This window comes from Pipistrellus kuhlii, unplaced genomic scaffold (genome assembly GCF_014108245.1).
Source record: "Pipistrellus kuhlii isolate mPipKuh1 unplaced genomic scaffold, mPipKuh1.p scaffold_m20_p_14, whole genome shotgun sequence".
Taxonomy (NCBI): Eukaryota; Metazoa; Chordata; class Mammalia; order Chiroptera; family Vespertilionidae; genus Pipistrellus; species Pipistrellus kuhlii.
Window position 1 is genome coordinate 11,656,287 of NW_023425449.1, and position 19,373 is coordinate 11,675,659.

The following is a 19,373-nucleotide window of genomic DNA, read 5'->3' on the forward strand; positions in this document are numbered from 1 at the left end:
TAAATTATGGCTAGAATTTTATTTAAAGTTCATAGTATTTATGGCATTTCTTTACTTCAGTTTTCTATATTATAATCTATGACTGGTAAACAGTAGAAGTTTTATATTTCTGAATTTTTAAAAATAATTGAAAAATAATTCTTGTCTTTATTTTTCCAAATAATACTGTCAGGATATTTGAAAGTGATAGAGTTAGATTATAGTGTTGTAATTTTGTGAATTTAGCTTAGTGAAAGATGTTGTTAATATAGCTTTTGATGGTTATATTTTAACCCTAAGTAAAAGTTATCTATTTACAAAATTGTTTACTTTCAGCCAGCTATACATCTAGTTTTCTTAGATAATTTGTAAGGACAAGAGTGCCCTTTTAATCTGTGAACGATTCAGAATAATCATCAGTAAAATAATTTGTAATTTTGTAGAACAGTAATCCAGTTACTATATGACATTATTATATGTTACCAGACATGTTTAGTAGAATACATTCAGAAAAATATTTAACTATTTGAGTCAATTTGTGGTTAACCAGAATCATTTTAAAGTTCGATTGGGGATGGCAATTGTAAGTTTATCCTACTAATATTTTTTTCTGTTAGAGAAAATAAATAGGATTTCTTTTGAAGGAAGTGACATAAATTTAAATAATCTCTGTTTTGACAGAATGTATTAAGTGGTTTGTGACATTCTAGTTATATATTTGAGAATTTCTGTGGTGCTTAACTAGCATTTATGGAAATCAGATAACTCTTGAGTGGCAGAACAATGCTTTAAAGGAAAATAATTATACTTCAGTTAGACATGTGGCTTAAAGTCATTTTAGGGATAAACTACATGATTTGCTGTTTAAAATTACCAGGTAGAAATATGAAGTGTGAAATGGAAAAACCTATTGTTTTGATTGTAAATATTAATGTTATCATTTTGAATAACTAGAAAGTATTTGATCCAAGTACTTAATTTCTTATCAATAATTACACACTATGAAGGTATATTCTAGTTGTATGAGATGAATATGGATGGGATCCTTATCCTTGCGAATCTCCTTCATCAGTTAGGAAAGGAAGGATGTTAGTTTATATGCATTATTTTTTAGAAGACAGAAGCTACTGAACATGTTGCAGAGTCATATATTGGAAATAGTCTAATTGCTGTTCTCATAGAAAGTGATCCTTGGGCCTGGGGTGGTATGGAGGAATCTGACTGCCGGATGTGAAAAAGCACCCAGAGCTGCATGATATGGATCAGGAGCTGGAGGCATATTGTCATGGGGTGTTGCTTTAGTAATGATTCCTGTTTAATCTCAAGATTATTTGTATCCTACTTTTTCTTCATGTATGTATTAACTAAAAGGAGTACCATTGTTATGAAGGTGAGCAATATGTGGATATGTATCATCCCATTTAAAAAAAAATGCCTTGGTATTTGTAAACATTTGACCATTTCATAGGAATGTTCGCTGGAGTGATAACCTTGATTGTCTGACTTCAGAGTCATGGTTGTTACTGATGGGCTGGTTTTCAGAAATGTGACCAGTGAAATAGTTGTCCTTGGTCTATTTAAAACTCACTCTGAGAATTATTGTTTTCATGGTCACAGAACAATCAATCATTTCCTAAAAGTATGGGAATTTAAAAAAAAATTTTTTTTTAAGGTTTCTATGGTCTTGTTTTTATTGTATGTTTTGTTGTTTCTGTTAATTCTATATACATTTTTAAAAATTCCTTTTTAAAATATATATATATGTTTTTATTGATTTCAGAGAAAGGATAGGAGAAGGAGAGAGAGATGGAAACATCAGTGGTGAGAAAGAATCCTCTATAAGCTGTCTCCTGGAAGCCCACACCCCCTTTTGTTTAATGAGCCAGCAACTGGGTCCTGTGCCCTGACCAGGAATGAAACTATGACCTCCTGGTTTATGGGTCCATGCTTAACTACAAGGAAACACTGGCTGAGCCCTATATACATTTTAAATAGCATAAGGCATTCTCATTGTTATATATTGGCAGTGTTTGTATTTACTTATATCTAAAGTATTTATGCTTCTTATTGCTTTTTACTCCTTTCCACATTTCTCAGTTCCTTGAAGAACAATGTCCTTTAGTATTTCCTTATGTGTGGAGGTGATGGTGATAAGATCTCAGAGTTTTTAAATATAGAAATGTTATATCACTTCATTTTTGAACAATATATTTGTTGAGTGAAGAATTCTAGATTGGCACTTTCTTTTAGATTTATTTGTTTTAAGAGGAATGACTTTAGGAAAACCACCTAAGTAACCTACTTTTTGCAGAATTATACTTCTCTTTGAAAGAAATCTCATTAGGAATGAAGTATTCTCGATCAATTACTAATTGCTATTTTTTTAAAAATTATTTATTGCTTGTATTACGTATAGTATTACAAATGTCTCCTTTTCCCCCTGTTGACCTCTCCCTAGCCATTCTTACTCCCCAAGTGTCTGTGTCCATTGGTTATGCTTATATGCATGCATGCAAGTCCTTTGGTTGATCGCTTATGCCCCACTCCCTCCCCTATCTTCCTTCTGAAGTTTGATGGTCTATTCAGTGTTACTCTGTCTCTGGCTCTATTTTTGTTCAGAGGTTTATGTTTGTTCATTATATTCCACAAATGAGTGAGATCATGTGATACTTACCTTTCTCCGACTGGCTTCTTTCACTTAGCTCTCCATGTCCATCCATGCTGTTGCGAATGGGAAGAGTTCTTTCTTTTTTGCAGCCACATACTATTCCATTGTGTAGATGTACCACAGTTTTTTAATCTACTCATCTACTGATGGGCACTTAGGCTGTTTCCAAATCTTAGCTTTTGTAAAGTGTGCTGCTATGAACATAGGGATGCATATGTCCTTTCTAATTGGAGTTTCTGATTTCTTGGATATATTCCTAGAAGTGGGATTACTGGGTCAAATGAAGTTCCATTTTTAATTTTTTGAGGAAACTCCATACTGTTCTCCACAGTGGCTGCTCCAGTCTGCATTCCCACCAGCAGTGCACGAGGGTTCCTTTTTCTCCACATCCTCACCAGCACTTGTTGTTTGTCGATTTGTTGATGGCAGCCATTTTGACAGGTGTGAGATGGTATCTCATTGTTATTCTGATTTGCATCTCTCAGATGATCAGTGACTTTGAGCATGTTTTCATGTCTCATGGCCTTCTATATGTCCACTTTCGGAGAGTGTCTGTTTAAGTCTTTTGCCCATTTTTTGATTGGATTGTTTATCTTCCTTTTGTTGAGGTGTATGAGTTCCCTATAAGTTTTAGAGATTAGGCCCTTATCAGATATGACATTTGCAAATACGTTCTCCCATGCAGTGGACTTTCTTGTTTTGTTGATGGTTTCAACTTTTGTTGTGCAAATTACTATCTATTTTTGATCAAATGTTTCCTTGAAGACTAAAGGCAAAGAAAACAAGCCAAATTTGATTAAGTTGCATAATTTTTAAAAACCATTGAAGTTTGAGGAATTTTAAGGTTGCTGCAGAGTGGTGAAAGCTACACTCACCTGCTCCTGGTACCAAACCAGATTTATAGCTAAATTATAGAGCAGTCAACCCGAAATACCAGCTGAAGGCTAGCTGTACTGAAATATAACCAAGGATTTATAGAAGTCTGGTAAGAAGGACTGAGATGTGAAAAGGGCTGGTCACTGCACCCATGTGTGGCAGCAGAGAAGCTGGAGGTATATTTCCGCTGCAAAATTCCCTTCCCTCAGGAGTGTGGGGTCTCAACTCCATGCAGGGATCCCCATCCCAGAGCAGTGGAGATGGAAAGATGAGCCTTCATAGCATCTATTGTTGCAGCACCAGCCTGGAGAGTGCATTGCCCCATCCTCCAGCTATTGGCAACACCACTCTGCTGTGCTCATGTCCTGCAGAGGGGTCTTTTGGCTGCACCCACTAGGGACCTTTTGGGTATTCTTTTGCTGGAGAAGCTCTTGGTGGAAACTCAGATAGTGATTGATTGTGTAGCTCTGGAAATGGGTCCATTCTCCCCCACCTTGAGTGCACAGGTGTTGTGGCCACACCTACTTGTTGAATCACTGGGCCTGCCCTACCTCTCTGTTGACCCACCCTGTTGAGTTCAGCTGGGCAGGGGGATTAGAGTACCATGCAGAGCTGGGATTTTCAGAGTATCTCATGGGGAGGCATTTGTCTGGGAATCAGACAGGCCAGTGCTGGGTTGTGTGGCTATATCACGGGGTAGAGCACTCCTATCTCCCCTTCAAGCTCAGCTCATGTAATCCTGGGAAGGGGAAGAAATGCCTTACCCGTCTCCTACAGGCTTGCCAGCAACACCCCAAATGGGAGATTGTTTAGATTGGCCATCCCAAGTCCCAGTGGCTCCATCTGGCTGGACTCAGTTCTGTGAAGGGAAGGGCGTGCTGTTCAGAGCTGGGACACCCAGTGTGTCTCCCTGAGAGGCTCTTGTCTGGGTCCAGGCCTAATGCTTGGCCCCCCTAATGCCTGACTGCAGCTCCAACATCCCACTAGCCCTGTCCTGACCGTGGCCACCCTGTCCTGCAGCTCAGGATTTAAGGAAGGGTCTGTGCATTACAGCCAGCCTGTGCCACTCTACAGTCTTTCTTTGGAAGGCTCTAGAGTAGGGGTGTCGAACTCAATCAGAGAAGGGGCCAAAATCTGAAATCCAGCCTAAATCGCGGGCCGAATGGTTTACTGAACAGTCATAAACTGTCATTGTGATGGAAACGCAGCGGAGTGCAGTGATGACAGCGCGGTGCGGGCCACATTGCAAGGCCTGGCGGGACGGATTTGGCCCGCGGGCCTTGTGTTTGACACATGTGCTCTAGAGGAAGACCAGGCCTCTAGGGGAGGTGGAGTAGCTGACATGTGGAGGTAAACCTTCAGGAACCTTAGACCTTTTATAGATCTGCCTCCAGCTCAAAGCTGCAGGAAGCTGACCATTGTACATAGATTGGCCCCTCCCGTACACGCTCAGTCCCAGTAGATGTACCCACAAATAGTGAATGGCGTGATACTTCCAGACAGGTTGTTGGTTACACACAACTTCTGACATAATCCTGTACCTGAACCTCATGCAAGTGGACCCAGAACCAGTGGTGGGCCTTAGACAACACCAGAAGTTGACCGAACTAGCTACACAAGCAGGACACCCAAAGGGGGATTCCTGAAGTCACTAGACACTTCTGTGAACAACTTTGCCTTGGGGGTCAGTCTGAGCAGAGTGACTCAAACTAGGTGATTGAGGTTTATCTTATAGTCAGCCAGCCTGAAAGGTTAACTCCACCTATGAAAGGGCCAAGAGCATTTAAGACACAACTACAACAGGAGGGTGCATATAATCCACAGGAAACATTTCCAGCCGAGCTTAGGTGATCTGGAAGATTGTGCCACTGGGCTCAACAAGACACATACATCATAAAGCCATAATAATAATTTTGGGGGGTGGGTTGGGGGAATATGGACACACATGCAATACCTTAATCAATAAAAAGAATATATAAAAGACCTGAAAACAAAATTTTGGGAGTCGTAATAGATCACAAAAAAAGAACCAGTCAGAAGTGAAGAATATAATATCTGAAATGAAAAATACACTGAGGAATCAATAGCAGGTTAGATGAAACAGTGGATGGGGTAAACTATTTAGAGGACAAGATAACAGTAATCACCCAAGCAGAGCATCAAAAAGAACAGAGAATTAAAAAAACGAGGAAAGTTTAAGGGGCCTCTGGGACAATATCAGGTATAACAATATCCACATCATAGAGGTACCAGAAAGAAGAGAGTGATCAAGGGAAAGATAACCTGGTTGAGGAAATAATGGTTGAAAACTTTTCTAACTTGGTGAAGGAAAATGTCACACAAATTCAGGAAGTGCAGAGAGTCCCAATCAAGATGAATTTCAAGACCTAAACCAAGACACATCATAATTAAAATGGCATAGGTTAAAGACACAGAGAGAATCTTAAAAGCAACAAAAGAAAGACAGTTCCTTGCCTGCAAGGGAGCTCCCATAGGCTGTCAGCTGATTTCTCAACTGAAACACTTCAGTCCAGAAAGAATTGGCATGAAATATTAAAAGTGATAAAATGCCAGGTCCTACAACCAAGACTACTACAGCAAGGCTATCACTTAAAATTGAAGCCAAAATAAAGAGTGTCCCAGACAAAAAGAAGCTAAAGGAGTTTATTATGACCAAACCAGTATTCCAAGAAATGCTAAAGGGCCTGCTTTAAGGAGAAGAAATAGAGGAACAAAGGTATAAAAAATAAAATGGCAATAAGTAAGTACCTATGAAAAATAACCTGAAGTGTAAATTGGATAGCTAAATGGATGAGAAAACATGAGAACCCACCTCAACAAAAGACTCACATAGGATGAAAGTGAAGGAATGGAAAAACAATTTCCATGCAAAATGAAAACGAAAACAAAAAGTTGGGGTAGCAATACTTATATCTGACAAAATAGACTTCAGAGCAAAGGCCATACCAAGAAATAAAGAAGGTCACTACATAATACTAAAGGGTTTGATCCAACAAGAGACTATAACTCTTATAAACTATATGGAATCAACATATGAGCACCTAAATATTTAAAGAAAATCTTGATGGACATTATAGGAGAAATCAACAGCAATACAGTCATAGTAGGGGATTTTAACACACCTCTAACATCAGTGGGTAGATCTTTCAGACAAAAAATAAACAAGGCAATAGCGACCTTAAATGACACACTGGATCAGATAGATTTAATTGATATCTTCAGAGCATTTCACCTCAAAGCAGCAGGTATACATTTTTTCAATATGGAACATTTTCTAGGTTAGACCACATGCTCTGATACAAAAGTCTTAATCAATTCAAGAAGATTACATTCATATCAAGATCTTCTCTGACCATAATCATATGAAACTAGAAATCACAAAAAATTGAAAAACACAAAAAGACTCGGAGGCTAAATAACAAGTTACTAATCAGTGAATGGGTTAACAATGAGATAAAAGGAAGAAATCACAAGTTACCTGGAAACAAATGAAAATGAACACCTAACAACCCAAAATCTATGGGACACAGTGAAAACAGACCTGAGAGGGAAGCGCGTAGCATTATAAGCGTACTCCAAGAAGCAAGAAAAGTCTTAAATAAACAGTCTAACCCTACACCTAAAATAACTAGAAAAAGAACAACAAACAAAGCATAGAGTAAGTAAAAGGAAGGAAATAATAAAGATTAGATTGGAAATAAATGACTTAGAGTCTAAAAAAACAATACAAAAGACCAATGAAACCAAGAGCTGTTTCTTTGAAAAGATAAACATTGACGAACCTTTAACTAGACTCATCAAGAAAAAAAGAGAGAGTACCTATAAAAATAAAATCAGATATGAAAGAGGTAAAGTAACAACTGACACCACAGAAATGCAAACAATTGTAGGAGAATACTGTAATCAACCATATTCCAACAAATTGGCAACCAGAGTGAAATGGATAAATACCTAGAAATATACAATCTTCCAAAACTGAATCAGGAATCATCAGAAAATTTGAATAGACAATTACAACTAATGAAATTGAAGCAGTAAGCAAAAAACTCCTAGCAAATAAAAGTCCTTGTTTTACTGTCCCCAGCTTTAATAAATGTTTCCTCATAGTCATCTGGATTCATGTTGTGAAATTTTTCGGCAGGAAGTCAAGAACCCACACACTACTGGCTGGCTCTAGGCAAACCCACAGCAGACCCCCTAAGGGCCAGGTAACAAAGGGGTCTAAACCGGATGACCAGTGATACATTAGGCGAGGAAGGTCACCTTGGGAGTGAGGTCCTTGTCTTCCCAGTTTTGCCTCTTGAAGGTCATCAGGGCAGAAAGCTTTCTGCCCTGGTGACCTTGTGTATCTGGCCATTGTCTTTGCTCAGCCCCTGTCTAGCTAACTGCCAACCACACCCTGTGAATAAATAGTTAAAAAGCCAATATATTTTAAAATGAATGACATTAACATATCTAAACACTTAAGCATTTCGAATGTTATATGTTGCAGAGTAGAAATACACAACTCTGTGAAAGGGAAGCTTTAGAAGATAGAGTATACTTCTGATGAGAGGCTTTCTAAAGGCTCTCACAATGATCTTTGCATAATTGTAATGTTACGCCTTGACATATGGAAGAAATAGAGTCTGTCTTAGGCGTTTATCATATACTTGGAAATGTTCTAAGAAAATGCCTAAGGTTATTCTCTTCCCTTTTGGGCCTATTTATTGATTGGAGTACTTATTTTAATTCAAGCTGGTACAATGAATTTTAGTTTTGACTCTTCCACAAACTACTTTTGTGATTTGGACAGGGAATTCAGCTTCATCTGTTAAATAATAAGTAGCATTTATATAGAGCTTTACATTTTACTTGGCAATTTTATTTACATTTTGTTTGAATGGAAAGGTTCAAAACACAATTATTTATCTAGGTTCAGAGCTGTGCACTAGAAGTACAAATAACTCTTAACAAATGTAGCTGTTGCATAGTTTGCATATTAGCTGAGCAATGGTGATAATGCATGTAAAAAGCTAAATTCCCTTCCGTGAATTGAGTTCTTTAGGAGTAGCATAGGGGAAGCACTTAGCAAGGAAGTTCAGAGAGAGCTCCATTCAAGAGAACCTTTTAGCAGGTCTTGGAAGTGGAGGTATCATCTCCCATTAGAATGCAAGCTGCAGGATGGCAGGGTTTTTGTCTTCTTCGTTCACTGTTTTATCTCTGTTCCAAGGACAGTGCCTGGCATATGGCATTCTCAGCTCAGTACTTGTTACATGAATGAATGAATGAAGAGTGAATGAGTGAGTCAGAGAGAGGGCAAAGGACATCTTGAAAGGGGAATAATGATCTCTTAAAATTCCATCTCTAAAAGTCCAATGTCATACGTACTCTTAGGCCACCTAAAAGAGAATGTTCCAGCATCTGTTTTAAATGGATTTACTTTTCTTATGCTTTAATCAATTGCTCAGAATTGTTGCCACATTTTAGTTTGCTGGATCTTTGTTGGGATTATGATGTTACATAACTTTTTTTCCCCCCTGGAGTTTTTCTTATTTTTTTCATGTTGAGAGAAGCAGCATATGCCGTCTTTATCATTTTGCTAATAATGTCTTTTAGCTTCTTACTAATTTTGTCCGTTTCCTGGAATTTTTGTGATTCTTTGAGAGGACATTCTTTGGCGCTTCCTGGCTAATGTGGACTCATTGCTTTTTAGGTCTGCTGTACAGCTGCATCCTTGGAATTTCTTTTCCCTGGACTCTTGGGTTAGTGCCACTGTTCTCTTGTGTATTTCCTATTTCCTTGGTTTTTCACCCCTTTTCTGTATTCTTCTAAACTGATTTCATGATATAAGAAAAAGAGGTCAACTGTTTAAGTCCTTGCACATCTGAAAATGTCTTTATTTTGCTTTCATACTTGGTTTGATAGTTAGCTTATGTAGACTTTTACAGAAAAAAAAAGTTTCTTTCAGAGCTTTGAGAATTTTCCTGCATCATTTCTTCCGTCCAGTGTCGCTCACGTTAGGGTAATGCCTCTCAAGAGCCTTGTTTGTTTGTTTGTAGGTTTCCTTCGCCGACTCTGGGACTTTTTAGACTTTTCTCTAATGTTATTTTTTCTGATGTTGCTGAAGAAACAAGATATTTGACTAGTTATGCTCAGTACTTAGTAGTTCCTTTCAAATAAACATTTGTGTTTTTCTTCAGCTTGGGAAACATTTCTTTAGTAATTTCCCCATTTTCTTCATTGGCTGGTGAATATCTTCAATTTCATTTGTTTTTTATTTCTCCTAGATTTTCTGTCTTTTTCCCCCCTTCTTGTTTTGAAGGATATGGTGAGGGTGGTTTCATCTTTTTTTTTCCCTTCTGACTCTTAACTGAACTTTTAATTTCCAGTAATAATTTAATTTACAAGAATTCTTTTGTTTTTGATTATTCCTTTCTCATGACATCTTGAGGCAGAGACATGGATGCGAAAGCTTTTCTAATCACTGTAAGAATGATGAGAGTTTGACAAAGTTATTCTGTGTCCTGAATCATCTTTTATTTCTTCTGGGGTTATTTTTCACTTTTTCTATTTTCCCTGGTCTTGTCCATGTCAGAGCCCACCCGCTGGATCTCACTGGAAACACTGGGACATGATTTTGACTGGCAGGTATGATGTTAGGATGATGGGCTGGGAGCTTGCTTTTAGGGACAGGCTTTCTTGAGAGAGAGGAGCCATGCCCTTCCTCCTTTTTTTTTGGCCTCGGGATAAATGCCAGAGTGCCTGTAAACAGCGTGTACAGAGATGGGGATCGGGGCAGAGTAGAGATGAGGAGCCAATTCCTGTTCCGTTTGCTTCTGTTCAGCCTCTTCGGGAAAAGCTAGCCACCTTTTCCACCGCCTTCTCACCCCTGCCCTGTCCACCCGAGTTCTCACTTGGAGCCCCTCTGGGGTTCACTTGGTAACCACTCCTGTTGTTGCTGACCCCTCTTTGTCTGCTCTTGGCAGTGATTCTCTCCATGAAAATGCTCCCAAGTTTATTATACTCTCTGGTCTTGATTCCTTTGTTACTAGTTGATTTTGTTTAAAAAATTCTCTTATCAGTTTAATGAAGTTTCAGGGGGAGGAAAGACAAATAACTAAGCAAATTAACTACAAACTCAGGTTGGTTTTTGAGCCCGAATCAGTGATATTTTCTCCCCCTCCCCTCCACTTGCCTTACGTATATTATATATACTTTCATACTCTTAGGAATATAAATTAATGATTAGAAAGTATAAATTACTTTCAGGAGTAATTTGATAATCTCTTGTAGAGTGAAGGGTGTATGTACCCTCAGTTCTCTGTCTGTACCTGAGAGAAATCCGAGCATAATTATACAGTGACAGTTATACAAGGATGTTGTCACAGAGGAAATTAGATGCAAATTTAAATGTTAATCAGCACGAGAGCCTGAACTGGAGGGTTGCTATTGTTCTTTCAGGCTCCATAATTTTGTAGCTCTCTGGTGAATACAAACTCCGAGAGTAGTATTCTGGCTGAAATCTTTTAGAGTACCGAGTACCCTAGCTGTGTTGATGAGACTGACATGAAAATACCAAATAGATTTTGTGTCTTAAAACATATATAAACCTTCAGCTTTGTACTGAGGAGAAATTTTTAGTATCTACTTCTCTCAGGAGGAAGTAGATTTCTGTAATATTGGCTGGGAATGGGGTTAGGGAACACAAGATAATGCAGAGGAAATTCCGGACTGAAGAGAGCAACTCCTGAGTTATGTACCAAGGGGGCCCAAATTAGGTTTGTAGTTGTTTGTTTGCAAAATAATACAATAGTTAATACAAGAAAGAACTCAGTTTGACATACTCACAACTGTAAACCTACTTTTGCTCTACCTTGCGTATGTATGTTCCTGAAGGCTGGTAAAATAAAAAAAATTTTTAATCCTCACCCGAGGACATGTTTTTTATTGATTTTGATTTTTTGAAGGGAGAGAGGGAAAAAGGGAGAGAGAAAAAAAGACAGAGAGAGAGAGGGAGAGAGAGAAAGAGAAAGAAACATTGATGTGAGAGAGAAACATTGGTGGGTTACCTCCTGTGTGTGTCCCAACTGGGGACCGAACAGAGCCAGACCAGCCAGGATGAGTCAAGTTTTAGTTAGTCACTTTTTTAGAATTGTGAATGACACTTTAAGGCCATTCTGCTTGGTGAATTCTCACTGACACTGATTCTCAATTCCAGCAACAGACATTTGTCAGATTTTGTAAGAACAGTTACTCATACAGTATTGGTATGTGCCAGGTACTATTGTTCTAAGCACATTACATATACTGAGTGGCCAGATTATTATGATCTCTGAATGCATAATAATCTGGTCACTCAGTGTGTGTGTGTATGTGTGTATGTGTGTGTGTGTGTGTGTGTGTGTGTGTGTGTGTGTGTGTGTGTGTATTAGAGGCCCGGTGCATGAATTTGTGCATGGGTGGGGTCCAGCCAGCCTGGCTAGGGGGAGGAGACATGGGTGGTTGGCCAGCCTACCTGCTGGTCGAACTCCTGGTGGAGGGGACAATTTGCATATTAGCCTTTTATTAAATAGGATATACACTGAGTGGCCTGATAATACACTGATTATTATGCATTCAGAGATTATAATAATCTGGCCACTCAGTGTATATTACTGCATTTAATCATTTGAGCATTGCATGACCATATGATTGAAGAACCACTATTGACCCATTTTTTTAGATAAGAAACTGAGTCATGGACTAGTAAAGTTGATTAGAAGGAAAGAAGGGGTTAAAATTATAGCTAATTGCTACAATTGAACTCAGAGTACAGACTTTGGAGCCATTCAGTCTGGGTTTGAATCCTGGTTCTGACATGAACTGTGTGATGTTGGGCAAGCTTCTTAACCTCTCTGGGACTCGTTTTTTTTTTTTTCATCTGCTAACTGGGATAAGAAGACAACTCTACTTTATTGAGTTTTCTAAAGATTACATATGTGTAAAGTGCTAGGAACAGCACCTGGCACATAAAAAGCCCTAGATGTATTTGCTATTGGTATTGTCATCATCAGCCTATCATCCCAGTTTTGTAGATGAGAGTGTCTTTGCATCATGAACATTACCTCTGAGATGCCTTTGAGAATAATACAAAGGACTGTGGAACCAAGGACAGAAGCCTAGCTTTCACTGTTTGTACTTTGGATTATCTTTGTTAATGAGAGGTAACACTGCATAAGCTAGAGCTTGCATTTATTTATAGATACAGTGAAAATTTCTTTAATAGAATCAGGCAGCAATTATTCAAAATATACTAGAATAGGTTATCTTAGTGCCCTTAGAATTAATGCCTTGTACATAATAGCCGTTTTAGTAAATGCTTGATTTGTTGTATTTTAAAAATAATGTGTTTTGCCTTTCTCTTAATTATGTACTACTTCAAGTAGATGATTTTTTTTTTGTGAAACAGATTTTTTTTTTATTTAAGGTTTTTTTGGAACTTCAAAGTTTGATATTACTTCATTATTAATAGTAGACTTTTTCATATGTGTGTATTTCTATCCCATAAAGTGCTTTCTGGGGCTTACACTTGCGTCTGTGATATTGGACTAATTCATGTTTGACTTTGCCATTCACTTTGTTGCATGTTCCCCCTTTGTGTAACAGATCCTAGTTCATACAGGATTTACAACTCAATATATATTAAGTGCTTTTTTTGTTGTCTTCTGATCTCTTTTTCAGTAATCTTTCATGTGGGAAAGGATTTTAAAATGTCTGCCCACTGACCATTTTCACAGTAGAGTATCAGTTCTCTTTCTCTTCAGATCAAGGGATTATAAACAGCGTGTGTATGTGTATATTTACATATGGTGTACGTAGTGAAAGCTTTCATTTTGAATCAGTAGTTCTGGGACTTTTTGATAGATTATTAATCTTTTTTTTTTCTTTTTCTGCTAGACATCTGCAATCCAGATTTCATGAAAGACAACCTCTCTCTGCCCTTTTGTATATAATAATGGTTAAAATATTCTAGTTATGTTTCCTAATGTATGTACTTTGTGTTGAGCAGATTTGAGTTTCTCTGGAAGAATCCCATACATTTTTTTATTGTTTAAAACCTTGACTATTTCATATTCTTTTGGGAGGGATGAATTAGAATGCTGAGGGGTGGAAGGGACTTACTGAGTTGCTCTGCTGTTTTTCCCAGTGTTTTTCTCATAGTAAATACCTGAGAGCTCCATTAAATTCTTTTTCCCAAGAAGAAGGGGAGAAATTTTGGTTGTAAAGAAGTTGGAATGTGAGACTTGATGGATGTGCAGATAAAGTTTTACGTATACGCTTACATGTTACTTTTGAGATTTAGGTATTTCAGAGATTGCTACTTAACTCCTCAAGTTTCTCTAAACTACTGATTTTTACCAACGGTTGGTTTATGTGATTATATTGTGTGTCATAAAAACTAATGGAAACTGAAGCATTGGAGGAGTTTTATAGATTGAGATACCTAAACGAAATATTAAATACAATTTGGAGTAAATATTTGTTAGCTGCGGGAGGCAGTACTAGGAAAATGCAGGAAAAAAGAAGACTTTTAAGAAAAGTCGGCATGCTTCTTCTAAAAGTCTTTCCTTGCCTGCAGTTACTGTTGCCCTTTTTTGTTTGTGGGCAGAGAACAGGAATAAGCTACAGCGATCTCATGCTGTTGAATATCTGGAATAACTACTAGCATTTAAAAATATATATATATATATATTTTATTGATTTTTCTACAGAGAGGAAGGGAGAGGGATAGGAAAGCCAGAAACATGGATGAGAGAGAAACATCGACCAGCTGCCTCCTGCACACCCCCCACCGGGGATGTGCCCACAACCAATGTACATGCCCTTGATCAGAATCGAACCTGGGACCTTTCTGTCTGCAGACCAGCGCTCTATCCACTGAGCCAAACCGGTTTCGGCCTACTAGCATTTTTAGAGTTGGTGTGCTCAGTGGGTTGTGCTTGGTATAAACCTCATTTTTAGGAACTTTCCCACCTTTTGGTATTAACAAGTTTATTGCATTAGTTTCTCCTCTTGGTTATATTCCAGATAACCCAGCCTAAACTAGCTTAAGCCAAAAAGGGAATTGATTTGCTCATATACCAAGAGTCTTTGCAGGGCTTGTTTCATGAATTCAGGTTGAAACAAATTATTTGAATTCCTCTTGTCCTTCTGATACCTCTGTATTGACTCCACTCAGATACAGATTCTTGCTTCATGGGTACACATGTCTGCTAGCAGCTATCTGGGTCATACCTTTTGAGTTGAAATCCAGCAGTCTTGTACCTCACTGCTTCTGAAGAGATCCTGTGCCTTTCTCTGAGCAAATTGGTGTGGCCATTGGAATGTGAGGTGGTAATTGGCTTTGACATAGGTCATGTGTCCTAAAGCTAAGATGGAGCTGACTAATAGAAATATGTGGTCTTTGTCTATGGCCATACCACCCTGAATGCTCCCGATCTCGTCTGATCTCGGAAGCTAAGCAGGGTCGGGCCTGGCTAGTACTTGGATGGGAGAAATATGTGGTCTGAGGATGGGGAAATAGTGATAATATGTTAGCAGGCCCTAGCCAGTTTGGCTTAGTGGATAGCATGTCTGTGGACTGAAGGGTCCCGGGTTCAATTCCTGTCAAGGGCACATGCCCGGGTTGCAGGAGGCAGCCAATCGATAATTCCTTCTCATCATTGATATTTCTATCTCTCCCTCTTCTTTCCTCTCTGAAATCAATTTAAAAACAAAAAAATATGTTAGCAGGAGATAGGCAAATGGATGTTAAAATGGAAAAAAACACACACAAAAACACAGGTATTTCTACATGTTTACCAGCCATCAAAATAAAATTTATCAGGAATTAATCACATTAAAAAAAAAGTCTCGCCCTGGCTGGTGTTTCTTAGTGGTTAGAGCATTGCCCTGCATATTGAAGGGTTATGAATTCGATTCCTGGGCAAGGGCACGTACCTGGGTTTCAGAGTCATTCCCTGGCCTCATTTGGGGTGAGTGCCGGAGGCATCTAATCGATGTGTTTCTCTCATAGCAATCTTTCTCTCTCTCTCCCTTTCTCTTTCTCTCTTCTTCCCTCTTTTCCTTCCACTCTCTAAAAAATATATAAATAAAAAAATATTAAAGACCCAGATTCCCTTTAAATCAGGGTGGCCTGGCCGGGACCGGTTTGGCTCAATGGATAGAGTGTCGGCTTGGGGACTGAAGGGTCCTGGGTTCAATTCCGGTCAAGGGCATGTACCTTGGTTGCGGGCATATCCCCAGTGGGGGGTGTGCAAGAGGCAGCTGATCGATGACTCTCTCTCATCGATGTTTCTGGCTCTCTATCTCTCTCCCTTCCTCTCTGTACAAAATCAATAAAATATATTTAAAAAAAAATAAATAAATCAGGGTGGCCTGACTCTGATGTTCCTGGTCCTTCCTCTTACAAAGATTTTCTCAACCTAAGTAGGTACTACTGTTCGAGGCTACACTTGAATCTTAAGAGAATGAGTCCTTTTGTGTGGAAAGTAATTATTGCTCCTTATTTAGTGTGTTTTCCATAGAGTGAGATCGAGTTCTAAGTATATTTCTCACATGCCTCTTCACATTCCAAGCCATATCACTAATGTGACCATGCACTGTGGGATTAGACCCTTAGTTTCTCATAGCAATCATGTGCCATGTCTTAATCTTCGATTAAATACATCTTAATACATCACGCTCCATCACATCTTTTCTAAATCCTTTGATTGGATTATACACACTTTTCTTTATGATTTTTTCACATTACAGCACAGTCCTCCCAATAGCCTTTCTCTTCTTCTACCTTAACTAAGTAAATTAGGCTTACAAAGGCATTTCGTTGGCTTCCCTTATTGGTACGCTGCCCAGTCTTCACCTTAGTCGCTATTCTTCTTGGCATCTCTCCCAGTCCTGTTTCTTTTTCGTCAAGTCAAGCCCACTTTCATGAACTTTATTTCTAAATTGTACGTTCTTCTCCTGGCAGACTGCCTGTCATTGCCTGATCCTTAGCGCACCATGGCGGTGGTTGTTGGGAGCAAGGGGGGGCAGTGGAAAGAATGGTTCCTGAATGTGGAACCAGAAGAGAGAGCGTCAGCCCCTGGGTTGTTACTTAGTAGCTTTGTGACCCTGGGTGCATTGTGTAACTCCTCTAAATTTCAGATACCTAATCCTAAAATGGACCTGATATCGTGTTACTTTCCTTACCCACCTCAGTGTTTTCTTGGGAGGAACAAAGATGAGTGTCTGAGCATTTTGTAACCCGTACAAGTGTAAATTGCGATTTTATTACTATTAAAGCTAAAACTTTAAGAAATGGTAGTTTTTATTTAGTAGTGATCTAAGAATTTTATATTTGTTGAAATAGTGCATCTTCTCTAGTATTAGAAACACATACTAAAATTCATTGTGCTTTATCCAGTATAGTCCTGTTTAACTTTAGAAAATTAAGAAATATGTGTAAGTTAATTTTCTAGTAATGGAAAATTATCTAGAAATAATTCTATTTTAGTTCTTCAATTTTAGCAATTTTAGATGAAAATCTTTGAAAATTATTTCACACAATTCTCTATACATTTTAACCAGAATATATAAACCCATACCCTTATATTTATATTAAGTAAGGAAAAAATAAAAGTAATAAGAGCACATTGTAAAAATTCCAAATGGTACAAAAGAGGAACTTAGTGTCTCCACTCATTTCTAAATTTTACTTCCTTTGAGTAATGTTAGTTAATAGTTTACTGTGGCTTCTTTCAGCACACCTGTCTGCATATCTTGTTTTATACAAGGGATTTATACTATATGTGGGGTTCTATTCTTTGCCTTTTAAAAAAACTTCTGCTATATCTTCGCTCTCTTCCCATTCAATATTTACAGGTCTCTCTCTCTGTGTGTGTACATAATGTGTGTGTGTTTTTTAAGAACTTTGGAAAAAATAAATTTCAAGTTTTCAGTTTTTGTTTTTATAACCAAGGCAGAAAATATTTGTGCATATGTATTGGCATACTTGTGTTGTTATGGTCATTGCATAGATTGTGAAAAATTATTGGGTTAGAGGACCTAAGCTGTATGTTTTTTGTTTTGTTTTGTTTTTTTAGTGCTGGGGCAACTTGAGTTTGAATTATGAAAGAAGTATGGAATTTCCTTTGGTGTCTTTCTTCTTTACTACATGCTCTGCCTACTTCATCTTCTCTAATTTTGTCTAATTTTGCCTAAGATGTTTATTATTAATTCCACCACAGAAATCTCCATTGGAATTTTGGGCATAGTTACAAAATGTTAGCTGCTATGACAACTAGCTGCTGCTTCTGCTACTACAATTACTATTACTGTTACTACTATAATGATTTCATTATTATATTCTCCATACTGGCCTTCCTAATTCTAGTCTCTGGCTGAGAGTCTCCTGTCAGAGTTTTTCCTCTAAAAGTTCAGATATGATCAGATCTTTCCACTTAAGATTTTGTAGGTATAGGCAGCAGAATTTGGCCCTAATCTACCTTCACATTTGGCACTATTTCCCCATATTCAAAGAACTATTCAGTAGTACTGGATTTCATACATTTTAATGCCTTTTGCCTTTACACATTCCTAGTATTTTCTTTCCTTTTTAGTCACCTGATAAACTTTGTTCATTCTTCAAGAGTCAGCTCAAAAGTCACCTGCTCTGTGAAGGCTTCTTAGAGTGGGGGAGAACTGGGTGGTGAGATCATCCAGGTTGGCAGGAACTGCATCATTCTAGGCCTGGCTTGAACTTCATTTTAAGAACTAGTTCTGGTGCACAATCAGCTTTAGGAACTGCTGTCCTGGAGTGTCCTATAGCTAGTGCTGTTGTTGCAGGTATCACTTAGTATTGTAATGTTTTGTTCCTGTGCTACTCAATTCTGAGCACCACGAAGGCCAGGGCAGTGTACAAGCTCTTCGTAAATTCTTGTTAGTGCCTACTTCCCACGGTTGTGTTCAGGTGTTAATGAAATGATATCTGTAATGTGGCTGATATAGCAAAAACTCAGTAAATCTAAGCTGTTGTTGATGTTATCGTTAGCATCACTGATAGGTAAATCCTGACTCAGGGAATATACAGATTGATTCTTGAAAGAGGCAAGATCTTATCTAGGCCTTAAAAGACTGTGTAAGGACTGTATTAGTGAATTTTTATCAAATGGTTTTCAAGACTTTATGAAAAGTCATTGTGAAACTTAAAATTTTATAATGAAATATCCATAGTTCTCTGTCTCAGGCACTTGAAAAGATGAAATATGCCTCTGTTTTTTTGTTTTTTAATATATAATAGACACTATGCATAAAATCAATGCATTACTTTATATGCAGAAATAATGTCAAAAGCTAAGTGTAGCTAAGATTGTCAAATATTCATTTTTAGAAAGTGAAAGTTTTAAATTTTGTATGAACTTAAAAAACATCAATTTGTTTTTACTGACATAAGAACATTAGGGCAGTATGTGTATTTTAAAATAGCTTGTGCATGTGCCCTTGAGACAAGTTGGTGGGTCCATTTTTATCAAAACCATATACACAGAGACATATTAAATGTATCATATTATTATACTAATCATATGACTCTAGAGACAAAAGTAACCAGAGGACTGAAGCCTATCAAAACCATCTTTTTGTTTTTGTACAATGAGATTCTTTTTAAATTTGCCAGTGAATTCATACCAGTATTGGAACCAGATGTAGACTTCCGTCTTTTATTATATTAGCTCAGCTATAAAGTCTCATTTTTATCCCTGATTACTGAGTGCTTCACTCATGGTTTATTATCTCTTTCCCACCCTCTTTTATTTATTTATTTATTTTG

At 37.9% G+C, this 19,373-nt stretch overlaps 1 protein-coding gene across 5 annotated transcripts in view; it reads left to right on the top strand.

Moving 5' to 3' along the window:
• The window catches only part of STK3 (serine/threonine kinase 3), a 195,186-nt gene that overhangs the window by 25,360 nt on the left and 150,453 nt on the right, over window positions 1-19,373 (top strand). The window lies entirely within an intron of this gene.